Source organism: Rhinolophus sinicus, chromosome 18, assembly GCF_057876585.1.
Source record: "Rhinolophus sinicus isolate RSI-liver-muscle chromosome 18, RSI-T2T, whole genome shotgun sequence".
NCBI classification, from domain to species: Eukaryota; Metazoa; Chordata; class Mammalia; order Chiroptera; family Rhinolophidae; genus Rhinolophus; species Rhinolophus sinicus.
The window spans coordinates 30,564,586-30,577,825 of record NC_142518.1 but is presented as its reverse complement, the minus strand read 5'-3'; the positions used below and the strand labels follow the sequence as shown (position 1 = coordinate 30,577,825).

Sequence of the window (13,240 nt, the reverse complement as noted above, 5' to 3'; positions counted from 1 at the left end):
GCCTCGCAACACAAACCACCCCGCGTGCCCCCACCCTCCGCACTTGCGGCCGGTGGCTGCGCGGCTGCTAACGCACTGGAGACACAGGGATGGGGAAGCATCATGCGGGGGGGCGGGGGGGACGGGACGAAGGCAGAGCAGAGTGGTCCCAGAGGGGGAATGGGAGCGGGTAAAAGTGCCGCGGATTAGGCCGCTTGGATTCCTCACCCTTGCGCCAGCCCCCAGCTTTGCTCCTGGCTGCGACCTTCCTGAGACACAACCACCCCGCGCCACTCACCTCTGTGCCTGACTTGGTGGGGACCTCAGAGGTATTTAGAGACAGATCAGCGCAGCGTTTCCATTTGCTAGGCCGTACTCCCTTCCTGCCCCGAGCGAGGAGTTAGCGGGGCTTTCTAGATGCCTCCGGTCTCCCGGGTGGTGCGCCTCCTCAGGGGTCCCGCGGAAGTGGAGGAGTTAAACGGGATCCAAGATGACTGGGACGGAAGGCCGGCGTGCTGGGTCCGCGGCCGAGTAGTTTGATGGTTCTCGGCCCCTCGCCGCCGTTTCCCCCCACTGTCCCAGGGCGGGTAAAAATAGGAGCTGGGGGCGCCTTGCTAAATAAGCAGCCAGGGCGGGACGCGGCGGCCGGGTTTATCTGCAGAAGCGCGGCGGCTTCGAGGGCTCTTAAGCTGGTACCAGGTGGAGTGCAAGACCGGACCTCCCCGAAGCCGTCTGCATTTATGCTTATTCCGCTGAAACCCATCTACCCAGCGGGCCCCTCAGTGTAAACAGCAGTTCACCCACTGGTCTCTGGGTTTGGGGAGCTCAGAGCCTGACACTAATGGAGCCCAGACCAGAAATTCCGAGAGGCAGTTGCTGCTACCCCGTTGGGCCTGCCTTTTGGACCCTCCTACCCAAATAGCCCAATAACCCTTCAAAAGCTAGGCAGAAAGAGCCGCCATATTCAAGCTGGCCATCCCTAAGTCTAGAGGTCTCCTGCCATGGAAGGCAGCTACCCTGAGATGTCCCGGATAACTGAAATTCCTATGACAAGGATGCCGTATGTTTGGAGCGTGGGCCAGCTGCTCTTTTAAGGACCACTGGGTAAGCCCTGAGTTCTTTTACAAAGTGACCAGAGAAGATTGTTAGTGTGGGTGTTTGTGTGTTTCTTAAAATAGTTAACATTAATAGGCTGGCTCACAGTATGTAAAGTAAAAATACATTATCTGTAATCGCCCAACTCCCATCTATTCCAATAACTAGTGTCATAAATGAAAGAACAGCCTCTGAAGGGCACCATTGGGGGTCTACAGAGCTTTTATCATTTAGATCCTACACATGTTACAAACAATACCCCCCCACACACACACATAATGTTGGGATTCCAGGGTCCCCAAACACTAGGTAAGGTCCTCACCATGGGATGCATGGCCATTTCCCTAGGCCTGGACAGTGATTCAAAGTGTGGAAAGAGGCCTTGGCAGGCCTTGCACAGTCAGCCTGGCCTGAAAACGGCGGCCGGGCTTCAGGCCTGCTCCCTGAAGTGCCTACCTGCTTGTCCAGTTGCAGAGCCTGGATAGAATCTAGCAGGAGAGTGCCTGAGAACCTGAGGTTGAGCCCTAAGTTTTAACCTGGTAGACCCTTCCAAGGGGACCAGAGGTGGGTGGGGGAAGGGTGGCCCACCACGGCTTAATTCAAGCACCTTTCCTTTCGGAGCCTGTTTCTTTATTTCTCTACTGCCTGTGCCGCCCCCCTTCCCTTGCTGGTACTCGCTGACTCTCTCCGCCTCCTCTGCTTTCATTGAAATCCTCCCCTTGCTGAGTGCCTGGTATGGCAGCCTGACCCTCAGGTCAGCTCCTGAGGGGCTCATAGGAGATCTGGGAAGGAGGGAGCAGGGTAAGGCCCTGGCTGCCAGAACACGCTGCAGGCTCCTCAGTGTCCCAAGTTCCCAGAGCCCCTTCCTGAGTGGGACCTAAGACAGGACTGCCCTTCATGAGAGTTCTGCTTCTCCCTGGAACAATTCCAACTAACTGGACCAATAGGTATAAACTACCTCCCTTCCCCTCTCCCCTCTGTCTTGGAGCACCTCGGGAAAAATCTCACATTTTAATTCCCAGTGAGTCATGAGCACCCCCCCACACACACACACACAAACACACACACACTCATGCCTCTTAGAATTCCCTTAATAAGATATTTTTAAAATCCCACAGAGTTGGAAAATGTGTCCCTCGGAGATGGAAGAGAAACCCCTTAATCCCACCAGCCTGTACGAGTATACCTTGGAGGCGAGACTCCTTTAAAAAAGTGTGTGAATGCTGCAAATTACGTCAAAGGCAAATTTACTGGCCTGTTTGTCTCCAGCATCAAATTTCTCCCACAGTCAGCCTTCCTCTATGCCCCTTCGCATTTACAGTGTGCCCCCTTCCTATTCATTTTAACCTTAGGACTTTTAAAGTTAGACAAACTAGCCCCTTTGTCAGCAGCCCCGGGAGGCCACAGGACTCCAAGAGACTGCAGGCTCCGAGCTCTCGCTTGGTTCGGGGATTTTTCCAAAAGTTTTGTACGGTTATATGCAATTCTTAACTCCGGGATAACCCTGTTCCTGGGGGGAGAGTTGGGGAGGCATGGGAGGGGGAGAGAAGGTGGCCGGGCACAGGGCCAGGGTCTCTGTGGCAGCCTAACCAAGCCGGAAGAGCCTGGCACGGCTCCCCACTCGCCCAGGCCAGCTCTCCCGAGCGGCTCACAGTGGCACAAGGGGCCTTCTTGCCTGGAACCACATTCAAGAGAGTTTCCCCACAAATACCAAACTTCAGCCTTCCCGGTTATTTTAGATTTGTTTTGAATAAAAGGAGTCGCTTCAAAAAGAAATGCTGCTACAACACATAACCAAAGGCCTTTTCTCCAGCTGCGTCTGTAACTCGCATGCGTTCAGTCTAATAACTTTTAATGTCTGGCCCTAAAATGTCTTTATAAAAAATAGCTTTACAGCATAATAGTCCAGGTGTCTTTCTGCTTGTTACCGGAGATTAAAAAAATGTGTGGGTTAGCTTTCAGAGACATCCACCTCCAGAAGGACGGGAAGGAAAAGGCGTGCATTCCATCATGCAGGCGCAGGTCCTGCAAGTGGTGGTGGCCCAGCAGGGCTGGGCACTGCTCGCAAGCGCACTTTCCTGCCTGTCTGTCTTTTGCATCAGTTGTTATAAGCAGCTCTGGAGTATAAAGATTTAATTCTGCTCAAAGTTTCAGGTTTCAAACGGTAGAGATGTTTCACTTCTGCTTTGAAAGGGGCTGTTTTTATAACTATGTGCTGAGAACTAAAACAGAATAAATAAAATCGCACCTAACACCAGTCCTGCAGTCAGTATTAAGTCTAATTTTTAAAAGGGATCAGCTAGCTAGAGCTGTCTTGGCCTTGACCTTGACTTAGTAATCAACTTGAGATGCTTTTGATTATTTTTGGCATGGAGACACTCCAGGATATTTTAAAACTTTCCGTGTGGATTTACAAGCCACCTCCATTTCGGATTGATGTTCTCATCGAGCCTGCACCATCTTGTTCTTAGGCAGAAAGAGACTCCCCATCCCCAGCTGAAAAGACCCTAGCGAGGAGCCTGATGGGGTCACCTTTTGCCGCGACGTCCGGGTCCGCCGTTTGGGTGCGGTTAGGCCGGAACACCCCTCCCCCACTCCCACCCCTTCCCGCCAGCTTCTAGAACTGGGCCTTCTCGGCTCTCCCCAGAGGCTCTGCGCTCCGGGGAGGCCGGAACCTCGCCTCTTTGCTCCCCCTCCCGTCTGCCTGCCCCTGTCCTCCCCCCGCGCCCAGCGCCGCGCCGGGTGCGCTGGAGAAGCTCAATACGTGTCAATTGAATTAACTGCTGCGGGCGCGGGCTGTACGATCAGCACGACGTTACCAAGTGGAAATTTATGGGGCGAATGGTGTAAGCCAAAAGTTGCTCCAGGTCAAGGAAAATAAAACGCGGGAGATAATCTCCCGAGGCGGAGGTTAGGGGCCAGGACAGACCCTCCAGCCATCTGAGGTGCACACTGTGAAATGCCCGCGAACCAGCAGACACTCGGGCAGATCTCCGCTCCCCTACCGTCCCAACCCCTCCACCCCCGCCTCCTCGGGCCCCAAGGGCTGCCTCTTCCACCCCCCATCCCCGCCTTTCCAAACAATTCCCATAGAATTGAAACGTCCGGGGAACTCGGGTGCGGAGTTCGGACGGAACGGCCACTGGTGCCGGTGGCGGTGTTTTCAGGTAGTTCTTGACGCCGAAATGGGAAAAGGCTCCTCCGGGAGGAAGGGGCACCCCAGGCAGGGAGTGGGCGCCGGCGGGCTCTCGCCAGACTCTGCTTGGTCTCGGAAGGGACGCGCGGCCGGGAGAGCGCAGCGCTGGTGGCGAGAGGAGGCAGAGGCGGCTGCCACTGGGGTTTGACAGCTTTGGCTGAGCAGAGTGCGAGGCGCTTTATGGTAATTGCGGTCCTCCACTGGCCTTCTGGGTAGCGAGGGGAGTCTCGGCGCGCGGCTGGGAGAGCCACCCCCGCCGCCCCCCATCTCCTGGGCTCGGGATCTTCGGGCCAGCCTCGCCGCCGCCGCCGCCCGCGTCGGTTTGGGGCTCGCCCGGGACGCGCGCCCGGACCGGGTGTGCGCAGCCAACTCGGTTCGAGCGGGGGCGGAGAGGGCCAGGGGCTTGGGAGCCACCACCCAAGTGGTCCGGGGTTCGGACCCCGAGAGGCGAAACGCGCCAGGCCGGGAATCGGTGACGTCTGGGGCAACTCAGGAAAACCTTTCCTGAGGAATCACCCCTTCGAAAGCCGACAGCCTAGGCGCCGCAGCGGAGGGTGAGCCGAGGCTGGGGGAGCTCAAACTTGCGAGAGCTGGAGGAGGCGGCGGGCGGGCGGCTGTCGCCCGAGCGCTGCGCCTGAGGGGGGAGGGGAGGCGGCTGCTGGGAGGGAGGGAGAAAGGGCGGGCGGAGGGAGGAGGAGGAGGAAGAGGAGGGAACGGGGAGGGGGGACGCGTTGGGATCGCGGCGTGCGGCGGCAGTCGGAGCCCCGGCTCCCAGCGGCAAGGTGAGGCAAAGCTACGCTCCTGGTTGAACGCCGGCCGAGCTCAGCGGCTGCGGAGGAGACGCGCCGGAACCCAGACCGCGACCGAGAGCGGGAGCGAGGCGGGCGGCGGCGGCGGAGGGGGAGCCCGCGAGCCGCCGGGCGGGGAGCCCAAGCCGCGCTGTCGCCGCGCAGGGACGACTTGGCCAACACACACACACACTCTCACACACACTCACACACACCCAGCCCGAGCGGGCGCTCGCGGCGATCCATCAACATGGCGCTGGGGCTCCTGCCCGAGAGCGGGCGGCAGCAGCACTGGCGCGGGAGCTGCTGAGCCCGACCGAGCCCGGCTTAGCCGCGGGAGCCCGGAGGATCGCTGGGGGCCGTCGCCACCTGCCCGGAGGCTTTGAGCCCGCCCCGCCCCGCCCCCACCCCGCTCCCACCCCGCTCAGAGCCCACCCCTCCGCGGGGCCGACCCCGAGGGCAGCCGGCTGGCAGCAGACGGCGAGGGAGGCGAGCGAGCCAGGCGCCGCGAGCAGGCTGCGAGCAGCCGGGGACGGCAAACTTTGCTGCTCGCCCCGCTTCCCCGGCCCGGCTCCATCTCCGCTCGCTACTGTAGCCACCCCACTTTGCCCCCACCTCGCACACCTACCCAGCCGCCCCTGGCTCCTTGCCGCCTCGACTCTGCTCGGGGGGGTAAACTTCAAAGCGCCGGATCGCGGGCTCTCTGCTTACTCCCCGGCCAGGGATTTCAGGTCAGTGCCCGGAACACCTTTCCCCGGGGAGGGCGGGAGGGCGGGCACGTCGCGGGTTGCAATCGGCCCCCTTCCGCGGGGCCCCCACCCGCCGCCGGCTGCTCCTCCGACTCTCTCGCGTACCCCACGAAGCTTTCGTCTTGCATTTCCCTTTAGCTGCTGTGCTCGCTTTCGTTTTTATTTCTTAGGTCTAAGTTATTTAAAATGCAGCCAAGTTAAGCGGCCCCGCGTGGGCACCAGGCTAGGGGCGCGGCGGGGGGCCTGCCGCCTCCCGGGGGGCCGGGAAGAGAGCAGGGAGTTCGGCGAGTGGAAGTTTGCAGCCTGTATGTCTGCGTGCGCGGGAGCGCGGTCGCCGCTGAGTGCTGCGAATTAGGCGCGGGAGGGAGGGGGGAGAGCTGGGCTGGAAACTGGGAAGCTCGGCACAGCGTTAGCTCGCGAGCAGGAAGGGGAGGGCGGCGGGCACCCGTCTGCTTTCTTTTTCGACTCGGGAAAGAACTGTAAAAATCCCCAGCCGCTGCCGCTTCGTCTCGCCTCTCCGGGGGCCGCTCGTTCCTCCTAGTGGAACGCGGCGTGTGCGGGCGCCCCCGCCGAGCCGAACTCGACCTGCCGCCACCGCCGCTCAACTCGAGAGGGGAGTCCCGGGCGTTTTGGGTTTTTTTTGTTGTGTTTTTTGGTTCGCCCAAAAACGCAAATCACGTGGATTTTAAAAAAGAAAAAACTACTAGGAAATCGACCAGAGCGAGGGGTTCCGACTCGGCCAGTCCACCCGCCCGCCAGGTCAGACGCTTTGTTTTGTAAATGTTTTTGTAAAATCTCTATCCGCGACCCCCTTCCACCTTCTCTCCGCTTCGGGGTAGGTTTTAAGTTCTGAGCCCTCGGGGTTGGGGGTAGGATGTGCGGGGGCGGTGGAGGGGAGGGAGAACAGGGTGGTGTGGGGGGGGGGGGCGAGACCTGAGCCCTCCGCTGGGCCGCGGAGATGGTGGGAAGCCCTGTAGGGCATGTGCGAGTCTGTGACCGAAGGAAGTTGGTCCCACTTCGAGGGCGTGCGGCGCTGAGGCGGATGGCGAAGAGGAACTTGCGCACCCAAGCGCGATCCTCGGCCGCGGCGGGGAGGGCGAGGCGCCGCGGGGCCCGCGCTGGGAGCAGGCAGGCGGCTGCGCTGCAGAGCCTCCGCCAACTCGGGGGCTCCGGGCGGCGGCGACGTGCGCCTGCTGTTTACGAAGCAAGCCCTGGGGCGCCGTGTTAGGAGCCCGGCGGCTCGCGGCACGCGGGGTGCCGGCGGGCTTCCCGGCGGCTCGCACACTCGTGTGGGCACATCCCCGGGTCCCCGAGATGGCAGAGTCTGGTCGCGTGTAGGCCGAAGCCGGGCGACGCTTAATTTGCTGTTAATGAATCTTTTCCAGAAAGTCCGTGATCTCCAGCTAGAGGCTGTGAGAGTGCCTGCGCGCGAGGGCGCGCGCTGCCGGCGTCTGAAGGGTGGGGGGTTGGGGAATGGCAGAGCGAAGGAAGGGGGAGGGTTATGTGTATTTAAAAACAAACCTTAAAAAGAAACCAGCGCTCTTCAAATAGGTATTCGCACAGCCTCGCTGTGTCTAGACTAGACAGCTCAGGGTTTTAGCTGGGGTTTTTTCTTCCCTTTTTTTTTTTTTTTCTTGGGTGAAGGTTAGAGGAGAGGTTCTGGTTTTAGGTTTTCTGGGTAGCCTCTTGGAGAAAAATCCTTAAAATTAAAACGTCCTGGGAGTAAACCTGGGGAGGAAATGGCCCACCCCAGAAGGTGGTGGTGGGTGGTGAACGCAGACAGACTTGGGTATTTCTAGCCGTCTGACACTTCCTGTGGCACTGGAAACGGACACCACGGGCCGAAATCAATCCTTACGAGGTGTTGGATTCGGTTTTGCCAATAGAATTGCTTGTGGAAGGCATTTTGATTGTCGGCCTCGGAGACTCCTTCCTATACGTGGACACTTGGAGAATACCTTTGCTTCTCGACCCTTTCCACTCCACTGCCGACCTGTTATCTGGTCTGGGCTTTACAGTATTGGTTCTTGTGTTTATTTAGGGCATGATTTCACCGCAAAGAGGAAGAGGGGAGATGGCGGTGATTAATATGCCGTCCAGGTTTAAACCGAAGCTCGCCTTCAGTGTGCGGGTATATGCCGCCGCTTACCAGGATCGCCTGGGGTAGTTAGAGGAGCGTGTGGGGTTCGGGCGCCAGGCGTTCGGCGGGCTGATCCGGGCTGGGGCTCGGACGGCCCCAGCGCTGTCCTTTGAGGCGCTGTCACCAGTAGGTGACTGAGAGTTAATTAGGAAGTGTTCTCCGGATCAATGGGCCGCACAGCTCATTAGCGATTCTCTCCAGCTCTTTGCAGGGCCGGCCGGGCCTCTGCCTCCCACACAGGCCGGGGCCCTGCGTCCCGGGCTGCGGAGAGTGCCACTGGGAAGTGGGGAGGGCCGGGCAGCCAGGGGCGACAAGGAAGCCGAGTGTAACTTCGCCGGTGGCGTGTTGCGTGCGGTGCCGCGAGGCCCACGCAGCCCGCTCTTTCTTCCTGCTCTTGGTCGCCTCGACTGTGTCTTTAACTCGCTCCGGCTCGCGTCGCTGCCTGGCTGCTCCTCCCCGCCTCCCTCGCCTATCTCTTGTTCTCTAAGCTCGACGCCTGTGCTCCCCGCCCAGTTTGGGATTAGACAAGATAAAAATAGGACTGCCCAGCGCGCCGAGCTGTGACTGTGCCCCGGCAGCCGGGCTGGCGGCAGCTCGGGGGGCCGGGGAGGACCTGCGGTGCGCTCGGGGCGGCCCGCGCCAGTAGGCTGCCCCTTCCACCCCGCAGGCGCGGTCACGCTTCCCAGGCTCTGTCCGCCGGGAACCGTGCGGGCAGGGGGACCTGGGCAGGGTCTCCGCGCTCTCGCGGGTGTTGTTGGTGTGCCTGTGATAGATCGGTCTAGACAGGCATGCAGGCTCCCTCCCGGCTGAAGGACGGGAAAGGGGGGGCGGGCCGCGGAGGCGGTGGCTGACTCCCGTGAGCAGCGAGTGAGCGAGCCAGCCTGCGGGCCCAGCGAACAGGGTGGAGGGAAGGCTGCGAGGGTTTCTCTTAACCCTTTAAAGGCGGTGGGGAGAGTGTATTGGGTGAGGGCAAAAAACCTAGCAGAAGAAATTCCTGGAGGCATAGTAGCGGCTTGTGAGGGGGGGTGCAGGAGTCTGGGCCTAGGGTTTTCCTTTCTCCTCTGCTTGCACGCTCACATCCTGGTGCACTGGTCTCGATTCTTCGACAAACCAAATGCAGCTGCTAGATGATCTAGTTTGACCCGGTACTTCTCAGTGGGTGTGTGTGTGTGAACACAATGGGCACCCTCCCTTAAAGGAACTGAGTTTGGGAGATGGCAGATGTAGACCCTAATGAAGTGGGAGATCCAGTATGGGAAGGTCTGCTCAGAGCTCTAGTCAGTCGGGTGGGGCCTCTGACCAAGACTGCTGCAGACAGAAGAACCTAGCCTGAAATGCCAGGCCACTGTACAGGTATGCATTGGAGGGAGCAAAGAGGTCCTTGAGTTGTCTTTATAAATACACACTTTTGACCATGAACTTGTGGGGAGCTAGAATCAAATGTGTGCTGGGAGACCACCTCCAAACAGGAGTTGCACAGTGATGTGTGTACAGGATCTATCATTTGTATATACATACATGGGATCAATATTGAATTGGCCTAAAAATTTCATACAGCTCTTCAGTCATTGGTTTAGTTCTTTCCAGGGGTTGAAATTAGTGGGTGGGTTACCCTATGTATGAATAATTAGTAGCACTCTTGTGTCCTTCCCCTTCCTCTCAGGGTTTGTGGTCTAGGGGATCTTCTGCTTACATTTACACTATTGGTCTGGCTTGAAAATGAGTTACCCTATAGGCAACGCAAGAATGTAAGTCGTGAGGAGGTGTGTGTGTTAGACAGGAATGCTCAGATTAAGATGTGTACCTGGATGACATGTACTGAGACAAATCAAGACACTTGGGCTCTGGTGCCCACAAGGAACAGGAGATACATGAGAGATAAAGAACTGGTCAAAAGAAATGTAAACATGGATTTGCACGTACAGAGACCTACATAGCGATATTCTAAGAGAAAATCCCAGATTTTGTTGAGCTGGAAACTAGGGCAGAATTTCTGTAACTGATCCAGAGACAAAAGCCCATTTAAAGGTGTGAAGAGGGTCCCTTGGAAACAGAAAAAGTATTTATTTGCATATATGCTTAGAAACACCAGCTGAATGACAAAAACTCAGTTCCTGAGGAGGACTTTCCTGAGGAGTGAGAACGTCTTGGGCATGGAAGTGTGGGCCACACCACCACTTTCGCACCCTCATTCACAAGGAAATAATGTGTCTTTGGCTAGAAGGAACCTGAAGGCAAAGCAGCCTAGCTAAGCAGCCTAGCATTCGCTTAAGGGTGAATGGCCCTCGATTATTAAGATACTTCTGGTTATAGTTTCTTCCCGTCTAGAGGGGAGAGGGAATGTGTTGTGCAGGTAGGAGGATTTCTAAGAGATTTTGAGTTCTTGACCTTGAATGGATGGAGGGTGGAGGAAAGAGAAGAGGAGCTTTCTACTTTGGGTCAGGAGAGAGGAATGGAAGTCGCACTGCTAAACTGTTTGCTAAGGTGGTGTAGGGCCTAGTGGACTGATAAAGACAGACCATAAAGACAGAACCTGGAGAAGTGTGAAGTTTCTTTCATTTTGGTGTGCTTTCTTTTTTTTTTTCCCCTGGAGGAGACCTTGCAGGGACAGCCTGCATAGCGTGGATTAGCAGGCATCTCTGTGACCCCAGACGCACACGTGTAAAGTAGACTAGGGTTTGGTTTGCCCGTGGTGTTGATTTGCCGCGGTCCCTCTTTGTCTGAGCCCAGCCAGGAATTCCAGCTTTTATTGGGAAGACTGCACTCGGGTGGAGCCCTCGAAAGGTCGGGCGGGGCAGGGCCGGGCGGCCGGCTGGGCGGGAGGCTCGCAGGCAGCACCGAACCCCAGGACTGTCAGGACAGCCCTCTGGAGCGCCCGGCAGCCCTGACAAAGCCATCTTAATGGTTTCCTCGAGGGCGCCGGGAGGCCCGGCGGGGTTGGGGACCGCGCGCGTCCACTTCGGCCGCCGCGCCTCACCCCTCCCCCGCCAGCCAGAGGCCTAAAGAGATCAGATGGCCCTTTGTTAGGCCCCAGGGTCACACCCGTGCCCTGGGGGCCGCAGAGGGGCGGGAGGCCGGTGCTCCAGACGAGAAAGGACCTTTTTGCTTGCAGGCCTCAGCCTCGCCCAGTTCGGGGAGGCAGAGGCCGGCCCCAGCTGCTTTGCCAGTGTGCACCGCCCGTAGGATCCGTCTGTGTGCAAAGACGGCTTCGCTGCTGGGGCCTGGGTGGCGGCAGCCGAGTTGAGAAGCAGCAGGGTCAGAAGTGGATGGCCTCCTCAGGCCGCCTTCCGGGGTGGCCAAGCCACCTTCGTGGCCTGCACTTGGCCCAGGATGTCCACCGACTTCCTGCCTGGCCCGACGGCTTTCGCTAGTTGTTCCCAGTGTATTCCTCAGGAGGGGAGATCTGACTTGGTATTGAATGGAAATTAGTGAATGATGCTTTTTACCGTATTTCTGTAGACGGCCCCCCCCTTCCCAGCACAAGCTCATCTCCGCCTGCCCTCAATGGAGGGTCTCAGAAATGGGGGTTCCCACTTGATATATCTCTCCAGCCAACAGCACCTGTCAGCATCCACGGACTCGTATCCCCGCGATTAGACTAGCGGGGAAGTCCGCTAGGAGAAGATCCTGACAGCATAAAATATAATTTGTGATCTAAAAGACAGTTTCCAGTATAATCTCATTATGCACCACAGACTCCCGGTGTTATTTTGTGGAAGGCGGACAATGATCAATTTACATTGACCCGGGGCTGGGCGAGCTTTTAGATGGTAATTGCCATATTGATTTGCATGCAAAAAGGAGACCTGCTAAAATTAAAGACCGGAAGCTAAATTAAACTAAATTTATTGTCTAGGTGCAAACCAGAGGAACTATTGGGGGAGGAGGATGGATGAGTCAGGTGTGGGGGGGAGAGCAGGTGAGAGGCCCCAGAGTTTCAGGTCACAAATTTGGGAGCAATGTTTGCCCTTGTGGTTTCATAATGTGAGGAGGGGACTTGTTTAGGGTGTGGGGACCCAGCGGGAAAAAGTTATAAACAGGCACTATTGCATTTAAGGCACTGAGGTCTTTTAATACTAATAGTAACTGCGAGGGGGAGGAGAGGTTTATAGGGTTATAGGGGTCTTCCTGCACCATTTCCGGCACCCCCCCATTTCTATTGTTCTACCCGATCGCTCGCAATCATGCCAGGGACACCCAGAACTCTTCCATCTGAAGAGTTAAATTTTTTAAAAAGCCTCCCATAACCCTTGCCGTCTCACTCCCTCCTGCTCCCTCCCTTTCCTCCCCCTTCCTTCCCGAGCGCGAGGTCCTTCGGGGAACGCGTGAGTGTGGGGTGTACTGCACGCGCGTCGCGGGCAGGCTTGGAGCGTCAGAGGCTGCAGAGTTCCTCCCCGGACGCAGCCATCCCTGGCTCGGCGGGACGCCGATCTCTTGGAGAAGCCGTCCGCTCCAGGTGGCCAAAGTGGGGGAGGGGGCGTCTGCCCGGGCCACAATCTCGCGGTGCCGGGGGTGGGGGGTGGAGGGTGTCGCCTCCCTTAAGGTTGGAAGGGCCTGCACCGAGCTGGGGGGTGGGGGCCGGAGGCGGGGCTGGAAACCCGGTCCCGATCTCCGAGGCAGAAAACTTTGGAAAAGAGCGAAAGCAAGCCACTCCCAAGCCGGGAGCCGGGGGAATCCGGGCCGCGGGGGCTTGTTCGGCGAGCTAGCAGGGTGAGAATCCGGCGCCGCCATCGCCTCGGTCCCTCCTGCTGCGCCCAGGCCCTTGCCCGTTCAGTCGCTCCTGGAGCCATTTCGCACATCCGGAGCCTCAGCCTCTAGAGGAGCAACCGGTCGGATGCCCCTGCGGGTCCCCGTCCCCAGCGAGCCGAGCTGGAGACAGCCGTCGGGTGTGGGTAGTTCCCGGAGCATCTGAAAGCCTGGGGCAGACCTGGAAATTGGGGATAGGCACCGACACCTTGCTTGTGGGACGAGAAATTGGGGAAAGGAAAGGCCTTTTTTTGTGGGGCCCCCCCGGGGTCCAGTAAGGCCCGGCATCTTGCAAGCCACTTGCATCTTAATTCGGTCCCCCACCACACTTGGGCCCCAGGAGTTTTTCTTTAAAATCCTAGGAAAGGTAGGAAGGTGTAGGCACTCTTTACAAAGGGCTCTTGCTCTATCTAGATATTTTCACTAACTGCTTTATGTGGCAAAACTAGGGTGGCAAGGTGAGTTCTAGTGCCAAGGAGCCAGCACTTTTTGCAGAGACCTGAGAGTAGTTACCCTGCCTATTCTGGGCTCCTGGAGGAGGAGAAAG

General features: G+C 58.0%; 1 protein-coding gene across 10 annotated transcripts in view; it reads left to right on the top strand.

Moving 5' to 3' along the window:
- BCOR (BCL6 corepressor) overlaps nucleotides 1-13,240 on the top strand; it is a 113,631-nt gene that overhangs the window by 63,898 nt on the left and 36,493 nt on the right. For 2 of the 10 annotated variants that reach the window (XM_074323211.2, XM_074323205.2), the window contains exon 1: nucleotides 5,467-5,789. The exons of 3 other annotated variants lie outside the window; for them this stretch is intronic. The gene's annotated coding sequence lies outside the window, so the exon portion shown is untranslated. Of the gene's footprint in view, nucleotides 1-4,408; nucleotides 4,825-4,989; nucleotides 5,790-6,239; nucleotides 6,567-13,240 lie in introns of those variants that run through there. 5 more of the 10 variants (XM_019747886.3, XM_074323209.2, XM_019747885.3 and 2 more) reach the window with 5 other exon arrangements.